Source organism: Rattus rattus, chromosome 11, assembly GCF_011064425.1.
Source record: "Rattus rattus isolate New Zealand chromosome 11, Rrattus_CSIRO_v1, whole genome shotgun sequence".
NCBI classification, from domain to species: Eukaryota; Metazoa; Chordata; class Mammalia; order Rodentia; family Muridae; genus Rattus; species Rattus rattus.
In genome coordinates this window covers 1,366,730-1,373,410 of record NC_046164.1, presented here as the reverse complement: position 1 = coordinate 1,373,410, position 6,681 = coordinate 1,366,730, and positions in this window count along the sequence as shown.

Here is a 6,681-nt window from a genome sequence, read left to right as displayed (position 1 = left end):
TTATCCCAAATGCTCGAATTACCTTAGATGCACAGAACACATGAAACTCAAGAGGGATGACCAAAATGTGAATGCTTCACTCCTACTTTAAAAGGGGAACAAGAATATCCTTGGGAGGGAATAGGGAGGCAAAATTTAAAACAGAGGCAGAAGGAACACTTATTCAGAGCCTGCCCCACATGTGGCCCATACATGTATAGCCACCCAATTAGATAAGATGGATGAAGCAAAGAAGTGCAGGCTGACAGGAACCGGATGTAGATCTCTCCTGAGAGACACAGCCAGAATACAGTAAATACATAGGCGAATGCCGTCATTAAACCACTGGACTGAGAATGGGATCCCCGTTGAAGGAATCAGAGAAAGGGCTTGAAGGGGCTTGAGACCCCATATGAACAACAATGCCAACCAACCAGAGCTTCCAGGGACTAAGCCACTACCCAAAGACTATACATGGACTGACCCTGGGCTCCAACTGCATAGGTAGCAATGAATAGCCAAGTAAGGGCACCAGTGGAGGGGGAAGCCCTTGGTCCTGCCAAGATTGAACCCCCAGTGAATAGGATTGTTGGGGGGAGGGCTGTAATGGGGGAGGATGGGGAGGGAAACACCCATGTAGAAGGGAAGGGGGAGAGGATAGGTGGATGTTGGCTTGGAAACCAGGAAAGGGAATATTTGAAATGTAAATAAGAAATACCCAATTTAATAAAGATGAAGATAAATTTCCAATAAAGTTATGTCAAATACAATGTAAAAAAAAAAGTCAGGGCTGAAATGGCTCAATGTCAAAGAAATAATCTATCCGGTCCTCCCAGCCACAAAAAAAGGCAGACATTTTCTGTTTTACATGATCATTTCATTAGTCCATGATGTAAACTCAGCATTTGCTATAATAAATCATTTTTGGTTATGCATTTTAATTTGTTTTTGACTACAGAATTTTTTTTATTCCCTAAGTCACAAAATACATTTCTCGCATGATCAACTTTTGATTTTAATTTTTATTTTCTTTTGGTATCTCATGTGTAAATCTAAGATATTGAAAATCATGGTAGATAACTTTGTAATTCATTTTAGCACCTGTTAACATCCTAAGTTACAAACATGAAAGTCTAAAGCATCATTTGGAGTCTCATACTTCAAATACAATATCCTAAAATATTGGAATCGGATACAAAACTACAGTGTTATAATGGATAAGACAGCTGTTCCACAGCAGAGAATATCTTGTTTTCTGAAAAATAGTTGTCTATGGATGAAAAGAAATGGAGTAACTGAGAACAAGTAAACAGCCCTTGTCCCATGGAAGAAGGAAAAGATTTACCCCCCCCCCCGTGGCTTTACAAGACTAAGTCTCCGTTCCCTAGCCTGGGCATTTTGCTGTTCCCACCAGAACAGGCTGTACATAGTTGTCTTGTGTGTTCACTTGGAACTCAATCGCTTTAATCAGCTTACACTAAATCTCCTTTCTTATATCAATAGGTAAGTCGAAATGAATCTTATTTTGGACTCACTGTGACATTACCAGAATGGTAGAAGGTATTATCTTTCTGTATTTGCTTTTCTACCAACAGTAACTCCAAGCTTACCCTACTGAGAAAAATGTTTGACCTAACCTTCCTTATGATATAAACAAAAGCAAATGTCCAGGCACACAGATCCACTCTACACAAAAATCATGCCCCAAACCCAGAATAATCATGGGGAAAACTCTGCAAGTGCCATCCTGTGAAAACTTAGGTGGGCTCAGGCTTGACAGCTACTAGTCTTGACATTGAAATTAGATTTTTTTTTATTTTAAAGGGATATGTTATTTTATTCAACAATGATTACATTTAAACACTCAGTCATTGACTTATCCCCGAGCTAAAGGGAGAGGCATTCATGAGACAGGCTGAGAATCTGCTGACAGCCTTATGAATTCTGTAGTAACATGACAATTCTTTACTCCTTCTAAGTCCCATGTATCTTATTCTTGAAGAGACTGTGTGTGTGTGAATGGGCTGAATTTTCCATAATATGGGAATTCTGTGTCTTGAGTGGAGAAAGGCTTCCAGAAGTTTATATCCCTGTTGAGCCAATGCTCACAAAGAGTCATGATGTTGTTTGAAAGGTTTATAAAGCAAATGAGAGAGTCCATGAATTATGTCCTTCATTCGAACACACCTCAGTGTATAAGTCATTGCGTTCTGCCACCATTCCTTTAAAGCTGCTTCAAGGAATGAGAAATGTTGCTTGGAAAATGTTCTTTCAACTACCTGTAGAGGTGAGCAAAGCTGCTCTTAGAAGACATCAATTATTAAGAAAGATTGCAGTGCCAAGGTGGGCTACCACCCCTAAAAATTATTGGTTAGGGAGAAACTTGATGTTCCTTCAAGCAATTTCCCATTCCTGTTGGTTGCTCACCATAACTAGATGGCAAGATGCTATGCCCGAAGACATTGCATGTATTGCCTACAGACACAGAGAAAACAAGCTGTAAATTTGATGAATATCCCTGACTAGCTCTCCTAGTGTCTACTGCTAGAGAAAAATTGTCAAATGTTTTAGTTACCTGTGGATTCCAGATACTTCTGTGAAGACAGACCAGGCAAAACTTACTCACTGGTGCAGTAGTAGAATGACTACATAGAGAGGCACTAAACACTTTCTGTTTGGATTAAAGCCTGATCGCTTAAAGAATATTTATAACTGGTACTAAAAATCAGGTTAAAACGTCGATATGAAAGATGTTTGATGTATGATGTAATATTTGGTAAATGGACACAAGATGCTCATCAAATTGGCTTCTAGATATTTATGCTTATATCCACAAATTATTATTAATGAGAGTGGTATATATAATATATAATATATACCATATGTAATATATATTTTTATATGTAAAATCTGTGACAGAATAAAAGAAAGATGGCAAGAGAGAGGAGAAGGAAGAGAGAGAAGGAAAAAGGAGAGTAGGGGGAGAAAGACAAGGAGAGGAGGAGGAAAAAGAGGAGGAAGGAGGAGGAAGGACAGAGAGACAGAGACAAGAGCGGTGGGGGGGGAGAGAGAGAGAAGAGGAAGAGGGGAGATGTTGATTCCCATTTTGAGACAGACTGACCTAGTTTTGCTTCATGGCACATCTTGCAATAATGAACTTTAGAAAAATCAAAGCTAGAGTCATGTGGCATGTGGACCTTGTATATGTTTAGTAACACAACAAATACACCTGTCTACATCTTTCCACTTTGTTCCAACCAAAGTCCACAAACTGTCAGCATATTCTAGACAGCCATGTCTCTCAAAGTCAACATTCTGACTCTATCTGCCACTTAACATCATGATATAATGAAAGTTTGCCCCCTAGTGAAATTGGTGAGCAAGTGTATTTTCACACAAACATGGAACCTGAATGTAGAAACCCATGTTTAATCCTGATAGTAAGCATCTCCTTCTGATACTGCGATGCAAGGGTTATTATAACTTCCTTAGCGTTATCGAAGTTAAGCAGGATGACAGACATCTTGAAGAACTCATAGACCCACTAGGTTAGCAGGGAGACTGGAAAATGTAAAATGTTAGCGTGGTTTCTGTTGTATTCATCAATGAGTTTTTAAGGGAGGGCTGGTATTTTTAATAATTTATTTTAATTTTATGTGCCTTCATGTTTTACCTGTGTGTTTTTATGAAGGTGTTGGGGCCCTGGTACTGTAGTTACAGACCACTGTGAGCTACCATATGGATGCTGGGAATTGAATCTAGGTCATCTGGAAGAGCAGTCAGTACTCTTCACCACTAAGCCAACTCTCCAGTCCCTGATATTTTTAAATAGAACATAATGTGGTAATCTACACTTCTTTGACTCATGAACAGCTAATCTCTTCATTCTAGAGAATATGCTACTGAATCACTGTGTCCAGTAGGTAAAGGACCATGGCAATAAGTCTCCTGCCTGTGTTCCAATGCCCACACCATATGTGCACTGTTTATAGAATTCTGAGCATTCCTGAATATTGGTGTTGTCTGTTGCAGGCTTATACTCACCTTGCAAGGAGTATATATAAAATGAATAGTAACATTTAAGAACAAATTTTCAGATACTATCTCCTGTTCACACTTCTTTAAATGGCTGCTTAGAACTTAGCTGGTTTTCTTAAGCAGAATAAGAGAAATGGAAAAGAATGCCATATAGCTATCTCAATGAAGTATCAGAAAACTTGATTTCATGACTGGGTAATTCTCAGCTCTATTTGACACTATGTTCACTTTATAATACAAACATAATTTGTAGCACAGTTCTTATTCTCCTGCATGAAAAATAGCAAGACAACAATTTTCATTTTTTTCAAAATATCAGTAAGTACATGTTTGTGCATAAAGTTTAAATTTCAGCTGCATTAGACACTTCATTATTTACTTGTATTAAAATGCCTTTGAAAAAACCCTCCAGGAATTCTGTAGCACAGTGAGGTGGATAAAACACAGCTGTAGAGAATGTAGGTGGATAAAACACAGCTGTAGAGAATGTAGTTAGCCCTGTGAACCTGTGTTGGAAGTAGAGGAACACAGAACCAACTCTGTACTTAAACTAGACATTCTACATAAAATATTTTAACCTTAAAAATCCAGTGTCTATTAAGTATATGTTTGGAGCTGATGAATGCAGATTAAGGACAATTGCTGCTTTTCCAGAAGACCTGTGTTTGGTTCCCAGCTTCCACAATGGGTGACTAACAGCTCCCTATAACTCCAGTGTTAGGGGGTCTGATGCCTTCCTAGACCTCAGGCTAACAGATGGTTCATGCACCTACATGGAGGTATGCACACATATGTTTGTTGCAATACAATCACGGCTCTTGTGTGGACAGACCACACCAGGCCAATGCAGTTCCTGTGACAAAGGTTTATCAAGGTGACAAAGACAAACGGGGAGGGAGAAGGGAAGAGGGCAGGAAGGGTCTGCCTTTTATTTAGACTGTGACATAACCGCTCACAGGTAAAGGTGGCAGGTAAACCAAATGGATGCTGGAAATCTATGGCCATTGCCATGGCAACAGATGTGCTGGCCCAGTTGACTATGGGTGATGTCATCGCTGGATTTGTGATGAAAGCTGGTTCCTGGTACCAACATAAAAGGGGGAGGGGGAAACTGATGGTGAAAGCGGAATAGAGGCATCCTGTCTCTTTGGCTTCTTCCTGCTGTCTTGGGGCATCATCAATTTCAGGGTATGGCTGACTTTTACCATCAGGGTCTACTTGGTAAATGTTCAAATCAGGTTCCTCAGTGGACAGCGGCTGGTATTCCTGTAACAGAAACTGATTAATGGTTTGGTTAGAATATTTTTGTATCTGTCATTGAAGGAATGTAGAAACAAGATTAATGAGGCAGGGACCGAATAGTAATGCCAGGAAGATGACTAGGAAAGGTGTTAGGAGATGGAATATCCACTTCCATATAGGGTTTTTGGAAATCTAAGAGTTGGAGGCCTCATGTTCCTTGAAATTCTGCATGAATGATGGTAGCTCCTGGATTTTATTTCTCACTATCCAAGATTGGTTGATGTAGAAACAACATTCTTCTTGGAGGACAGGCAATGACCACCTTCTTTAGCTGTCAGGACATCCAGCTGTCTGGATCTGAAGCACCGCAGCTGTCAAAGAATTGATCTGTTTCTGGATTGTAAGCATAGTTTCAGACATTTTTTCTTTTCTTATTTTTTTGCGTGTTTTTTAAAATCTTTATTTTTTAGTTTTTTATCTTATTTTAAATTTGATGTTTTAGTTATTTATATTTCAAATGTTATCCCCTTTCCTGGTATCCCCTCTGCAAACCTCCTATTCCATCCCCCCTTACCCTGTTTCTATGAGGTTCTCCCACCCCCCATCAACTCCCTCCCACTGCCATAGCATTGCTCCTACACTGGGCATCCAGCCTTCACAGGACTAAGGGCCTCCCTTCCCATTGATGCCAGATAAGGCCCCTTCAGCTCCTTCAGTCCTTCTCCTAACTCCTCCATTAGGGTCCCCGTGATCAGTAAGATGATTGTCTACAAGCATCCATCCACATCTGTGTTGGGCAGGCTCTAGCCAACCTCTCAGGAGACAGCTGTATCAGGCTCCTGTCAGCATGCACTTCTTGGCATCCACAATATTGTCTGAGTTTCGTGGCTGTATATGGGATGCATTCCCATGTGTGGTAGTCTCTGGATGGCCTTTCAGTCCCTGCTCCACATTTTGTCTCTGTATTTCCTCATGTGAGTATTTTTGTTCCTGCTTCTAAGAAGGATTGACACCTGCACATTTTGGTCTTCCTTCTTCTTGAGCTTCATTTGGTTTGTGAATTGTATACTTGGGTCTTCCAAGCTTTTGGGCTTATCAGTGAGTGCATACCATGTGTAGTTTTTTGTAACTAGGCTACTTCATTCATGATGATATTTTCAAGTTCCATCCATTAGCCCAAGAATTCATTGAAATCGTTGTTTTTAATAGTTGAGTAGTGTTCAATTGTGTAGATGTACCACATTTTCTGTATCCATTCCTCTATTGAAGGACATATGGGTTTTTTCCAGCTTCTGGCTATTATAAATAAGTCTACTATGAACATAGTGGAGCATGTGTCCTTATTATATGTTGGAGCATCATTTGGGTATATGCCCAGCAGTGGTATAGCTGGGTCCTCAGGTAGTACTATATCCAATTTTC